Genomic DNA, 14,908 nt, shown 5'->3' with positions numbered 1-14,908 from the left:
GGAATTTTAAGCATCAAACAGGGGCCAGGATTGCATAACTGAGCACAGCTCTGTCTTCTCTGCGGGAGCACTGACTGAGATCGGCTGATTCCTTGCAGGCTGGGAACAAGACCTATGAGTTCTCTGGTCCGTCTGACTATGTACAACCTCTTGTCTTCCCTGAGGCTACTGCGGAGACACAGAGACCTGGGAATAGACAACAGACAATAGGTGCAGGAGTAGGCCATTCAGCCCTTTGAGCCAGCACCGCCATTCAATGCGATCATGGCTGATCACTCTCAATCAGTACCCCGTTCCTGCCTTCTCCCCATACCCCCTCACTCCGCTATCCTTAAGAGCTCTATCCAGCTCTCTCTTGAAAGCATCCAACGAACTGGCCTCCACTGCCTTCTGAGGCAGAGAATTCCACGCCTTCCCCCCTCTCTGACCGAAAAAGTTCTTCCTCATCTCCGTTCTAAATGGCCTACCCCTTATTCTTAAACTGTGGCCCCTTGTTCTGGACTCCCCCAACATTGGGAACATGTTTCCTGCCTCTAATGTGTCCAATCCGCTAATTATCTTATATGTTTCAATAAGATCCCCCCTCATCCTTCTATATTCCAGTGTATACAAGCCTAATTGCTCCAGCCTTTCAACATACGACAGTCCCGGACATACGAATGTCCAGGAAACAAATAGGAAATGTTGGAAATACACAGCGGCAGTGAAAGATTTCTGTCAAGGGAAAAGGTGGTGGCACTTAACATGTGTTTTATACTTTCGTCAGTTCAGCAGATTTGTTTTGATTGGTATCAACATTTTCTAAAGTTTACTATAGTTGGATGTTGGGTCGCTTCTCAGTCATGTGATGGAGCTTTCAATCCTGTCCCTCTCTCCACAACTTGAGCCGATATTCTGAACCGTGAAGGGAGAAAGTGCTGCAGCAACTCTGCAGTCTGAAGAAGGGTCACGACCCGAAACGTCACCCATTCCTACTCTCCTGAGATGCTGCCTGCCCTGCTGAGTTACTCCAGCATTTTGTGAATAAATACCTTCGAGCAGCAACTCAGCGGGTCAGGCAGCATGTGTGGAGGGAATGGACAGGAAGCATTTCGAGTTCGTTCCTGACCCAAAACATCATCTGTCCAATCCTGCCGCTTGACCCGCTGAGTTCCTCCAGCACTTTGTTTTTTTGCCTAAGATTCCAGCATTCGCTGCTTCATATGTTTTAGGAGCAGAATCACGTTTACTCCGCCATTCAATCATGGCTAATCGATCTTGCCCTCTCAACCCCATTCTCCTGCCTTCTCGCCATAACCCCTGGCACCCTTACTAATAAAGAATCTGTCAATCTCCTCCTTAAAAATATGCAGTGATGACCTCCACAGCCATCGGTGGCAATGAATTCCACAGAATCAACACCCTCTGACTAAAGAAATTCCTCCTCATCTTTTCACAGGTGTGTTCTTCTATTCTGAGGCTATGGCCTCTGGTGCAAGGCCCTCCCACTAGTGGAAACAACCTCTCCACATCCACTCTATTCATGCCCTTCACTTTTCATAGAAACATAGAAAATAGGTGCAGGAGTAGGCCATTCGGCCCTTCAAGCCTGCACCGCCATTCAATATGATCATGGCTGATCATCCAGCTCAGTAACCTGTACCTGCCTTCTCTCCATACCCCCTGATTCCTTTAGGCACAAGGGCCACATCTAACTCCCTCTTAAATATAGCCAATGAACTGGCCTCAACTACCTTCTGTGGCAGAGAATTCCACAGATTCACCACTCTCTGTGTGAAGAAATGTTTTTTCAAATTATTCAACATAGTTTATTGTGTCTTGTTTGTAACCATCACTCAGTGCCACAGTTAGACCACATGCAATGAAAATTGCAAGGACATGACTGCACTCAGAATGCCCTCACTCTATCTGCCGTCCTTGGAACCACTGGAGCATCTCTGGGCTTTTCAGGTTGTTTAATTATTTGGGGTATCGTTCTCTGTCCTGACTGGGTTCCTTATCATATCATATATATATACAGCCGGAAACAGGCCTTTTCGGCCCTCCAAGTCCGTGCCGCCCAGCGATCCCCGTACATTAACACTATCCTACACCCACTAGGGACAATTTTTACATTTACCCAGCCAATCAGCATCTGCGTGTAAGAATTTGGGTCGCGCCTGAGATTTGATCAGAGTTTGCACTTAGATTTAAACTTTTTATGTAATTTTTAAATAGCTCTCTTCAATCCGTAAGAAGTTTACCCTTGCAGCTGATAAAGTCATTGTTGCTGTCAGTTTGCACAAAGTGAATAACAATATGGTTAATAATGATGACCGATGGTCAGGACATTGGGTAAGATTCAAGAGTGTTTAATTGTCATTTGCAACAGTAAAGGAACAAGCTTGCTGCAGTTTTGCTGGCATATTCAAAGCAAGAATACATCACATAAAAATATCATAAAATATGAGTTATTCCACGGCACCTAGACCATGGCTGTGCAAGGTGGTTGGTTCATTGAGAGCTTGGCAGGATACGGTGGTCAGTGGTGATGGTCTCTCGTACCGTGTTTGGATTATTTTCTGGAATACAGGTCCCTTGGTACCCAATTCCCCTCACCCTGATCCCGACGCTGAGGAAGATGAATGGACGTTCCATTGTAGGCACAAAATGTTAGAGTAACTCTTTGGGACAGGCAGCAACTCTCGATAGAAAGAATGGGTGACGTTTCGGTTCGAGACCCTTCAGAAGCAATATTTTCCATTGTACCTGTGCCTCACCGCACTTCAGTTTAGTTTCTTGTCAGTGAACAGTGAAAAGCTTTTGTTGCATGTAGAAATACAATACATGTTCGCAAGTTAGCAGAAAGACAACACATGATAACAATCGAGCCATTTACAGAGTTTAGAAACACGATAAGGGAATAACATTTGGTGCAAGGTAAAGCCAGCAATGTCCGACCAAGCATAGTCCGAGGGTCACCAAAGAGGTAGATCGTAGTTCAGCACTGCTCTCTGGTTGTGGTGTATGTGGTATACTTGAGCGTATTAAAAGCAAAAGTTGACGACTTGCAAAAGTCAGTTTCAGTTTAATTTATTGTCATATACAGCATATATATACAGCAGGTACAGTCAAAAGCTTTTTGTTTGCATGCTAACCAGTCAGCAGAAAGACAAGACATGATTGCAATCAATTCATTTACATCGATTTAAGTGTGGAGCGATTGTAATGTGTGTTTGTATATCTGCTTCTGTGGCGGGCACGCAAATAGTCGCCTGTGTTGGGCGCAGTCTTGGAAGCATTCCCAACCGCACCAACACAGTAATATGGAGGTTCCCGACACCGTGAAGTGCAAGGCAACAGAATTACGCCGATTCTCCGTCTCAGTGTCCTTGCCATCGCGACTTAGCTAATCATGCCTCCTACATTCGTATTTAGTTTATCAATGGAAATCGCAAACAACAGTCTCAGCGCCGATCCCTGCTGTAACCCGCACGTCACAGACTTCCAGTCACAAAACACAAACCTCCACAATCATCATATCCCCCTCTCCCCCCCCCCCCTTCCTTTGAACCATTCTCCCATGTTTTACCAAGCATGTGCTCTGAACAACAAGAAAACAAATCAAATTAATCCTTTTCAGGCTAAAGAAAATATCATTTAATTGAAATGTAAATTCGTTTTATTGTGTTCTTCCTTTGGACGAGCTGGTCGAATAAAGAGACGGAAGATGGATCTGAAACGGAAATGTCGCCTATTGATTGCCCCTGCAGATGCTCCCTGACCCGTTAGTTAGTACAGCACTTTGCGTTTGGCGAAATCAAGAGGGTAATAACATCCCGCCCGCTGTTCCACGCTTGAACCAATGGTTCACCCCCCCCCGTCCTGATCAGCTGTAGGAAGTCTCTTCAACGGCAGGAAGTCATGTTTCTCTTTAACTTTACCATTGATGTCATTGTGTTTTTACCACAAAGCAGCAATCGAATACGGAATACAATTCTAAAATGGATAGAAGGGGTTTCGATTCGGTATTTTTAAGTTGGTTTTAAAGTACTACTTTAATTCCCGGATCATTTCGCTCCACAGATTCTGCTTGGCCCGCTGAGTTACTCCAATACTTTGTGTTTTGCTCAACCTTTATGGTAAACTGCATTAACTTAATTCGAAAGACTGCTTTGGCCATCACAGCTATTTGGATACGCATGTAGTCGGAAAATAGAAAGAAACGCGGCCATATGCGGCGGGCAAACAGTCGGGTGTCGAGAGGAGCGGTGGGATTCAATTTGGCTGACATCCCTTCGCTCCCTGCACATCCATGTGCCGATCCAAAAGACTTCTAAATGGTCGTTTCATTTATGCCTCCATCACTACCCCTGCCAGCGCGTTCCAACCACCACTTTCTGCGTAAAAAACCTGCTCCGCAGATCTGCTTTAAAATGTCCCCCCTCACTTTAAAGCGATATCCTCTAGTCCTTGTGTAGGAACAAACTGCGGATGCTGCTTTAAATGGAAGATAGACACAAAATGCTCCAGTAATTCACCGAGACAGGCAGCATTTCTGGAGAAGGAATGCGTTGACATAATGTGCAGGATTGAACTGCAGACGCTGGTTTAAATCAATATGCTGGAGTACAATCTGAAGAAGGGTCTCGACGCGAAACGTCACCCATTCCTTCTTTCCAGAGATGCTGCCTGTTCTGCTGCGTTACTCCAGCATTTTGTGTCCATTCTATATCCAGCCAACCCTATATATGTCTCTTATAATTGGCACATGCTGTTCGGTCCGCTGAGTTCCCCCAGCACTTCGTTTATGTTCTACAGAAGACCATGTGGTTAACCGTGATGCGGTGGCACATGTTTTATCCATATTCCCGGGTATAAGTTATGCAGTCTCCTGTTCAACTAAACCGCTCCAAACGGAAATGAGGCATATAATCGATATACAAGGAGCGATTGAGTCTTGAGCAAAACATGACATACTGGACGAACTGAACGAGGCGGACAACATCTGTAGAGGGAATTGAAACGTAATGTGTCGGATCCGGGGCTTCCACTGGATGGTGAATTTCGGTGAGCGAAATAGAGAAATCAAAGGCGTCAACATTAAATTCCAACTCACGGCTCACTGCTTCGCCTGTTTCATGGGGTTAATAATGACACGGGTTAGAATCTTGATCCCGTTCTTCAGCTGCTCTCTAAACTTGCGTTGGGTCATTGCATAGATACAAGTGTTCACGCAGCAGCCGACCCGAATAAGTAACATTCCTACTTCGTTGGCGATGTGCGAGGGGCTCGTGAGATCCGCGCCAACGAAATTGACGGTGACCCGAGTGCAGATCAAAGTCACCGGAGCCGTCACCTGGAGTAATATGGAGGTGCCGGACACGGTGAAGAGTAAAACGATGGCATTGCGCCGATTATCCGTCTCGCTGTCCTTGGCCTCCACTGACTTCAGGCGCCGGCGGACTCTGCTGGCTGCTACGATGTTCCTGACCGTCAGCCCGTTCAGAAGTATGATAAGACCAAAGGGGAGTAAGGAGAGGGAGACGCTACATAGCCAGGTGAAAGCTTCCCAGCCGATGGAAGTGAAGTACACGGCTTTGGGCCGGCAACCCCAGTTCACATTGCCCATGGTGAAACGTGGCTCGTACATGAAGTGAAATGGGATGTACTTTAAACAGCTCAGCGCGCACAAGGACACAATGACCACGGCGGCCGTCTTACCCGTGCAATACGTGAGTCTCAGCTTCGGGCAGCAAATGCTGACAAAACGGTCAAAAGTGAAGGACACGGTTAACCAGGCGGAGAAGTCCAGGGTGGCGATCCGCAAGTGTACGTACGAAGAGCACACTGTGCTGAGGGAGAGGAAGGAATAAGGGTTGTGGTAAAGGTAGATTTCCCTGAGCAGTACGTGGAAGATGACCACCAGCAGGTCGGACATTGCCATCGCCACCATGTAACGGGTGATTCCTTTGGTGAGACCGCACTTACCCCGGCACAGGAGCGCAGCCGTCAGCACGTTCGCTGGGGGAAGAACACAGTGGAGGGAATTAACTAATTAATGTACTGCCAGGTGGATCAGTGGGGAAAGAAGCTTAGTTGGAGAGGAAACAATGCAGACAGCTGCATGAAACATTGAACATCACAGCATAGGTACACGCCTTTCACAACACACTGTATCCGCGGCGAACTTGATGCTAAGTTAAGCTAACTTCTTCTGCCTGCACATGACACAAGCCTCTCCATTCCCTTCAAATATACAGTATATATAATAATAATAATAATAATCCATTTATTTTATATAGCGCCTTATCACATGCTCAAAGCGCTTTACAAAAACAATTAACATAGAAACAAACAGACAAACTATCCTTTTTTTTTTTTTTTAAATAAAATTTTATTGGGGATAGGTACATAACCTGTTTACATCTTTACAGTCATACATTTTTGAATTGATAATATCGTCAATTATTATTATATACCTTTTACCCCTTTTTTTAAATTTATTTTATATAAACTAAATAAAGCTAACGAAGTAGATGAAGTGAGGAAAGAAAAGAGAGAGAAGAAAACTAAAAACAAAAACCAATTTAAAAGAAAAAATAACTAAAAACAAAAAAATAAAAAAAAAAATAAAAATAAGGAAAAAATTAGTTAAAGAAGAATGGAAAAATTTATTAAAATAACAAAAACTTCATTCGAGATATATTCGTACATTCCAAAGTATAGCATTTCATTCATTCTTTAGTCCGAGTGCTAGTCAGGTTCCTGTGCTGAACTATTCTGACCCTTTAAGTAATCAATAAAAGGAGACCATGTTTCAATGAATGATTCCTGTTTGTCCAACAGGGAAAATCTGATTCTTTCCACGTTTAAGGTCTCCGTCATTTCTATAATCCACATTTTAATTGTGGGGGCCGTAGGGCCTTTCCAAAATTTTAGAATTAATTTTTTTCCTGTTATTAAACTATAATCAATAAAGTTTTTTTGTGTTGTTCTGAATGTTTTATTTAATTCTAATTCTAATATTCCGAGTATAATTAATTTTGGATCTGGGTCCAATTGTGTGCTGGTTATTTTAGATATTATACTAAAAATATTTACCCAAAATTTTTTAATTTTTATACAGTTTGCAAACATATGAGATAATGTAGCTTCTAAATGTTGACATTTATCACATTTAGGTGAAATATGTTGGAAAATTTTATGTAGTTTTGTTTTTGAATAATGTAACCTATGTATTACTTTAAATTGTATTAGAGAATGTCTGGCGTTTAGTGAACACTGATCTATATGTTGCAAACTTTCTTCCCAAGTATCTTTCGTTATTACTTGATTTAATTCTTTTTCCCATTTTTGTCTATATAAATCCGTAGAAGGCATGTCACTGTCTAATAAAATATTATATATATAAGATATTAATTTTTCTGTATTAGGATGTTTGTTCCAACATTCGTCAAGAATTTCTGAATTTCTAATTTGAAAATTTTGGGAGTTCGACTTTACGTAATCTCTAAGTTGAAGATATCTGAAATAATCATTTCCACGAAGACCATAAATCTGTTGCAACTCCTGAAATGTCAGAAAGGTGCCTTCCTTATAAAGTTGTCCCATATTTTTAATTCCATAATTCTTCCACTGTGTAAAACCCCGGTCTAACCATGAAGGCTTAAACAAAGGATTATTCACAATTGGAAGAAAAAGCGATAAATTATCTAGTTTTAATGTCTTTTTTAATTGTTTCCAAATTCGTATAGCACTAAATATTATAGGGTTTTCCCTATAAATTTTTTTGTTTAATTTAGACGTGGCAAATAATATCGAACCAATATCAAAAGGCAAACAATCTTCCTTTTCCATTTTTAACCAGTCTGGTTGAAGATCTATTTCTTCCAACCAGAAATTCATATTTTTAATATTAACTGCCCAGAAATAAAACAAAAAATTGGGTAAAGCCAGGCCTCCATTTATTTTTGATTTACACAAGTGTCTTTTATTTATCCTATGATTCTTATAATCCCAGATGAAATCATTAACAATAGAGTCCAATTTTTTAAAAAAGTTTTTTGTCAAATATATCGGAATTGTCTGAAAAAGGTATAATATTTGCGGTAAAAAAATCATTTTTATGGCATTAATTTTGCCTACCATTGAGATGGGGAGTGTTTTCCAGTATTGAATATTCTTATGTAGTTTGTTCAGTAACGGGGGGAAGTTTGCTTTAAATAATGATGTATATATCTTAGTTACATAGATACCTAGATATTTAAATTTTTCATTTACTATTTTAAATGGAAATTGTTGTATTATCTGTTTGTTATGTTCCCTTATTGGCATAATTTCGCTTTTATTCCAATTTATTCTGTATCCTGAAAGTGATCCAAATTGGGTTATTAGCTTTAATAAGTTTGGAATACTAATTTCTGGTTTTGTGATGTAAATTAATACGTCATCTGCATATAGAGAAATTTTGTTCTCTGTGTCCTTTGTGTTATATCCATGTATTTCCGGATGCCCCCTAACTCTTTCTGCCAGTGGCTCAATAGCAAGCGCAAATAATAATGGGGATAACGGGCATCCTTGTCTACAACCTCTAGCTAGGCTAAATTTCGATGACAACCTTTGGTTTGTAAATATTCTAGCCGTGGGATTTGTATATAACAGTTTTATCCATGTACAGAATTTCTCCCCTAGCTGCATATTTTCCATCACCAAAAATAAATAAGACCATTCAACCTGATCAAATGCTTTTTCAGCATCTAGTGAGATTATTGCTAGATCTTCATTAATAATTCTCTTGGAATATATAATATTAAATAATCTTCTTAGATTATAGTATGAGTATCGTTTCTGAATGAAGCCTGTTTGGTCAGGGTGTATTAATTTATTCATCACTGTACTTAATCTATTCGCTAGTATTTTAGTTAAAATTTTTTGATCTGTATTTAAAAGTGCAATTGCTCTGTATGATCCCGGGTCTTCCGGATCTTTATCAGCTTTAGGAATCAGTATTATTATAGATTCATTTAAAGTATCTGGAAGTTTCTGTTGAGTATATATATACTCATACAGTCTATGTAAACGTGGGCTAAGCAAATCATAGAATTTTTTATAAAATTCGGAGCCTAAACCATCTGGTCCTACTGCTTTACCGTTTTTTAAAGAACCAATAGACTCCTCAATATCCTTTATCGTAATCTCCCTTTCTAATAATTCTCTATCGTTTGAATCTAAACCTTTTAAATTACATTTTTTTTAAAAGTCTGCTATTCCTTCTGATTGTGCTACGGTTTTAGTTGAATAAAGGTTCTGATAATATTGAAGAAATCTATCATTTATGTCCTTGGGCATTTTTAATAATTCTCCTGTCTCTGTTCTAATTTTATGAATTATTTTTTCCCCTTCCATTTTTCGTAACTGACGTGCTAATAGTTTTTGTGGTTTGTCTCCAAATTCAAAATGTAATTGTTTTGTTTTTTGATAAAGTTTTATTACTTGTTCTGAATACATTTTATTTAATTTATATTTCAATACAGCAATTTTATTATGTTTTAAAGTAGATGGCATTCTCGCATTTTCTATATCTAGTTGTTTAATTTCACTTTCCAATGTTTGTTGCTTAATCCTGTTCTCTTTATTATAAAATGCTTGAGCAGAAATTAATGTACCTCGAACATACGCTTTAAACGTTTCCCACATAAGAGAAATAGGTGTGTCAGGGTTGTCATTTACCTCCAAAAATATTTGAATCTGTTTAATAATATATTCCTGGGATGACTTTTCGTTCAAAATTTGTGGGTTAAATCTCCAATATGCTTGTTTCTCGGACATTCCATTTAATTTAATCATGAATGTTACAGGTGCATGATCCGAAATTATAATGTTATGGTATTTTGAATTATAAATAAATGGAATAAACGTAGAGTCAACTAAAAAATAATCTATTCTTGAGTATGTTTTGTGTACTGGTGAGTAAAATGAATATTCCCGTCCAGTTGGGTTTTCTATTCTCCAGACATCCTTAATATTAGTGGTATTAATAAATGAATTTAAAAATACACTTGATTGAGATTTTTTTTTTTTTTGCATTGATGATCTATCTAAGTATGAATCTAATGTACAATTGAAGTCTCCTCCAATTATTAATTTATATTGTGTGAATTCAGGAATTTTATTAAATGTTTTATTAAAGAACATAGGGTTATCAAAATTAGGCCCGTAAACATTAAGAAGAATCACTTTTTCTCCATTTAATTCTCCAACTAATATAATATATCTGCCATCAATATCCACTATTGTTGAGGAGTTCTTAAAAGGTATTCCTTTACGAATTAGTATTGCAACTCCTCTAGACTTGTGGGAAAAGGAGGAGTGATATGATTCAGCAATCCACTTAGCTTTAAGTCTATGTTGAGATTCCTTCTTGAGATGTGTTTCTTGAAGAAATATTATATCAGTTTTGATTAAATTTAGATGTGCCAAAACTTTACCTCTCTTAATTGGTTCATTGATTCCCTTGACATTCCAACTACAAAATGTTATTCCCTGACCCCCACTTGTCATATTAATGTCTTGCATATTGTTTCTAAGGTGGTCTATAACCGAACAGAAGGTACAACACACAGAACCTGACCCTGCTCCCGAACCTCAAATAGATGAATTTAAAATCATATACAACGCTCTTCCGAACACATCTCCTTGTATTTGTCTTATTTTCCCATTCTAACATTAAGTTACAAAAATATTTAAAAAGAGAAAAGTGATAGAGTTGATCAGACAAACTATCCTGACGGAAAAGCGGCGAATACTCAACGCCAGCGTCCTCTCACGTCAGGGTCCGGCAGTAGACATTAAAAAGCACAAGACACACAGATATAATTTTTTACACAAAACAGCCATCACAGTGATTGCTCTAGGCATACCCTCACTGTGATGGAAGGCAAAGTCTTATCTCCTCCTCATTCTTCTCCCGTGGTGCCACGAGGCGATCGAGGCTCCCAACTTTTTGAAGCCCCCACCGGGCGATGGAAAGTCCCAGGGCCGAGCCGAGCAGGCCGATGAAAGTCCTGAGCCCCCACCGGGCGATGGAAAGTGCTGCGGCCGGGCCACGCAGGGCGATGAAGGGCCTGCGGGCGGGTTGATCATACCTCGCGCTTCGGGGCGATCGAAGCTGCTACGGCTGGAGCTCCCAAAAGCCGGTCACCAGCCAGGGACCTGCGAGCTCCCGATGTTGCGGTCTGCAGGGTCCACGGCCGAAGCCTCCGAGATGGTAAGTCCAGGCCCTGCGACCGGAGTCTTTGAGGTCGATCCCAGCTGGAGGCCGCCGACTCCACGATGTTAGGCCGTAGCGCGAACGGAGATATATCTACCCAGAAGCCTCCTAAAGACCACTATGGCATCGGCCTCCACCATCTACCATGGCAGCGTCTTCCAGGCACCCATTAATCTCCGTGCGAATGAAAACTTCCCATGTAAATGTGGATTAAACTTTACAACTCTCTAAAACGTTATGAGCATTGAGGGTGGCGCTGAATGCGCTGCCAGGAATGGCGGTGGAGGCAGATTGGAAAGTCAATTTGGGGAAGTTCTCGGTTGGACACATGGGAGTATGGGCAGGGAGTATGGGGGCATGGATCTGGTGTATGAGATTAGTTTAACTTTGCATCACGTCGGCATGGACATTGTAGGCCGAAGGTCCTGTTCCTCTGATGTACTGTTTGTTGTGTGTTCTTTGATGTATGTTCTGTATTCTATTACATTGGGCATTTAGACTTCTGCCCTTCGGTTCCTGGGAGTCGGTGGTTCTTAAAGAGACATGACATTGGGAGCTCAGAAGTTACTACATGGAATAGACCTTCCTGTTCTCGCAGTGTGGATGCTGCCATTAACACCACTTGCGTGGGTATTGGATATGCTGTCTGCGCTTATTACCAAATATCTCTCGGAATCAAGCGTAAGGTCTTTACATTGCCAGGACGGGGTTGTATTAGGCACAGGGATCAATCGGATTAAACTCCCGCACCGGAGGTCAGTCCGTTGCCAGAGCCGCTGAACTCGAGGGGTCAGGAGATTCAGTCAAAGTTTCTTTGCCGAAGCAGGAGAAATTCGCGGGATACGGGCGAGGACATTTTGCACAGAATGAATGAGACTAAGAGACTTAATCCAAATTTTCCCTGGAAGCAGAGTTGAGAACGTGGAGGTTCCTGTAAGGAAGGCAAAGCGAAGGCGAAAAGACACAGAGCTAAGGAGGCAGTGAGACTGCGAATGCAAGTGGCAACAGAGAGCGGAAGGAGCTGACAAAGATGATATCGGAATACTGATCACAAAGTCACAAAATTACAGAATCACAAAGTGCTGGAGTAACACGGCGGGCCAGGCAGCATCTCGGGAGAACATGGAAAGGTGACGATTCAAATTGGGGCGCTTCCTATACATGAGCGGGAGAGCATCAACAATCACAGCCGGGGAGCAGTGACAGAGTCTCACGGAACTGCCGTCAGAGATAGGAGGATAACTTCTTCAATGTCGCATCGCTTGAAGAAACTTCACAGTGGAGCAGTGAAATGCGGAAACAAGATACTAAAGATACTGGATTACAAAAAAATGAATAAAGTGCTGGAGTAACTCAGCGGGTCAACAGCATCTGTGGAGATCCATGTGTTCCGGAGCAGCTCCTGACCCGCTGCGTTACTCCCGCACAATATGTCCTTTTTTTGTTGTAAACCGGCGTCTGGAGTTGTTTGTTTCTACATCGCAACACCGAACGTTGAGGTACCGCAGAAACACGTTGAACGATGTGCCCGGACTTACCAGGGATTCCAAATGCCGCCAGAATTGGATAGGCGATGTCCTTCACGTATAGAATCGGAGCCCTCCCCATTCTGGATGATCTCTGCAGCTCACTGTGCGAACACGATGGAGCAAGGAGCACGACTCTAATGCTCATTAATACTCGCGCCAATCCTCCAGCGTATTCACGGAGTGATGGAACAATAGCATTAGTCATGGACATTTGAACAAACATTTCTACGCAATTCCACACAGAGAGCTGTGGAGGCAAAGTCAATAGATATTTTTAAGGTAGAAATAGACAAACACATGATTAGAACGAGTGTCAGAGGTTATGGGGAGAAGGCAGAAAAATGGCATCAGGAAGCAAGATCAGTCATGATTCCATGGCGGAATAGACTCGATGGACCGAATGGCCCAATTCTACTCCTATAACTTGTGAACTTGTGAATTGTAACTCCTTATTGGAGGAGCAATACTTATTGCAAAAATTATAGGAGGACACGGGCTTATTATTGACCTGTATCTCGATCCACGACGTTTCATGTGGCGGGATACGCTTTGTTCACTGGGCGGCCGATGTGCTGGATGTCGGAGGATATTTAACGTGGGGAAAATCCGAAATATAATCCGCACGTTATCACATTTATACCCAAGAAAGTCAAGTCAACTCAAGTCAATTTTATTTGTATAGCACATTTAAAAACAACCCACGTTGACCAAAGTGCTGTACATCTGATTAGGTACTAAGGAAAAAAATGAAACATACAGTGGCACGCAAACAGTTCACAGCGCCTCCTCAATGAGCCTCAAACGCTAGGGAGTAGAAATAGGTTTTGAGCCTGGACTTAAAGGAGTCTATGGAGGGGGCAGTTCTGATGGGGAGAGGGATGCTGTTCCACGGTCTAGGAGCTGCAACCGCGAAAGCGCGGTCACCCCTGAGCTTAAGCCTAGACCGCGGGATAGTGAGTAGCCCCAAGTCGGCCGACCTGAGGGACCTGGAGTTCGAGAGGGGGGTTAGAAGATTTTTGATGTGGGGGGGGGGGGGCGGGTGTCCATTTAGGGCTTTATACGTGAATAGGAGGAGCTTGAAGTTGATTCTGTACCGTACAGGGAGCCAGTGGAGAGAGGCCAGAATCGGGGTGATGTGGTCCCTTTTACGGGTACCCGTCAGGAGTCTCGCTGCAGCGTTTTGGACCAGTTGCAGGCGGGACAGGGAAGATTGGCTGATCCCAGTGTATAGGGAGTTGCAGTAGTCTAGGCGGGAGGAAATGAAAGCGTGAATGATTTTTTCTGTGTCGTCGAATTGGAGGAAAGGTTTGATTTTAGCTATGGTTCGAAGTTGGAAGAAGCTGGCTTTTACCACAGCGTTGACTTGCTTATCAAATTTTAATGCAGAGTCAAATATCATGCCGAGGTTTTTGACATGCGGTTTGACTAGGCAGGATAGACTTCCAAGACTGCCTGTTATCGATTTGATGGAGTGGGGGGGGGGGGGGGGGGAATAGGATGACCTCAGACTTGCTCTCATTTAATTGGAGGAAGTTCTGTGCCATCCAACATTTTATGTCCTCAAGGCAGTGTAAGAGGCTGTTTAAATTTGACCGGTTGTTGGGTTTCAGGGGGAGGTAAAGCTGAGTGTCATCGGCATAGCAGTGGAAAGAAATGCCGTGCCTTTGAATGATTTGGCCAAGGGGGAGCATGTATAGAAAGAAGAGAATGGGGCCTAGGATGGAGCCTTGTGGTACTCAGCAGCAGAGGCTTGCTGGAGCAGAGGAATAACTGCCTATGTTGATGGCGAAACTCCTATCTTTGAGGTACGAAGCGAACCAGCTCAGGGCAGTGCCATCAATGCCAACCGCGTACCGGAGACGGTCAATAAGGATGGTGTGGTCCACTGTATCGAACGCTGCGCTGAGGTCGAGCAGGAGCAGGATTGCACAGTCGCCGGTGTCGATGGCGAGAAGCAGGTCGTTGTGTACCTTCAACAAGGCAGACTCTGTGCTGTGGTGGGCTCTGAAACCTGACTGGAAACTTTCCAGGATGATGTATTGGTGCAGGTAGGGCACTAATTGGTTTAGAATTGCCGTTTCAAGGACTTTTGACAGGAATGGCAGTTTGGAAATGGGTCTGTAGTTGC

The sequence above is a fragment of the Rhinoraja longicauda genome, chromosome 19 (assembly GCF_053455715.1).
Source record: "Rhinoraja longicauda isolate Sanriku21f chromosome 19, sRhiLon1.1, whole genome shotgun sequence".
NCBI lineage: Eukaryota > Metazoa > Chordata > Chondrichthyes > Rajiformes > Arhynchobatidae > Rhinoraja > Rhinoraja longicauda.
Note: the sequence above shows the minus strand (reverse complement) of the source record.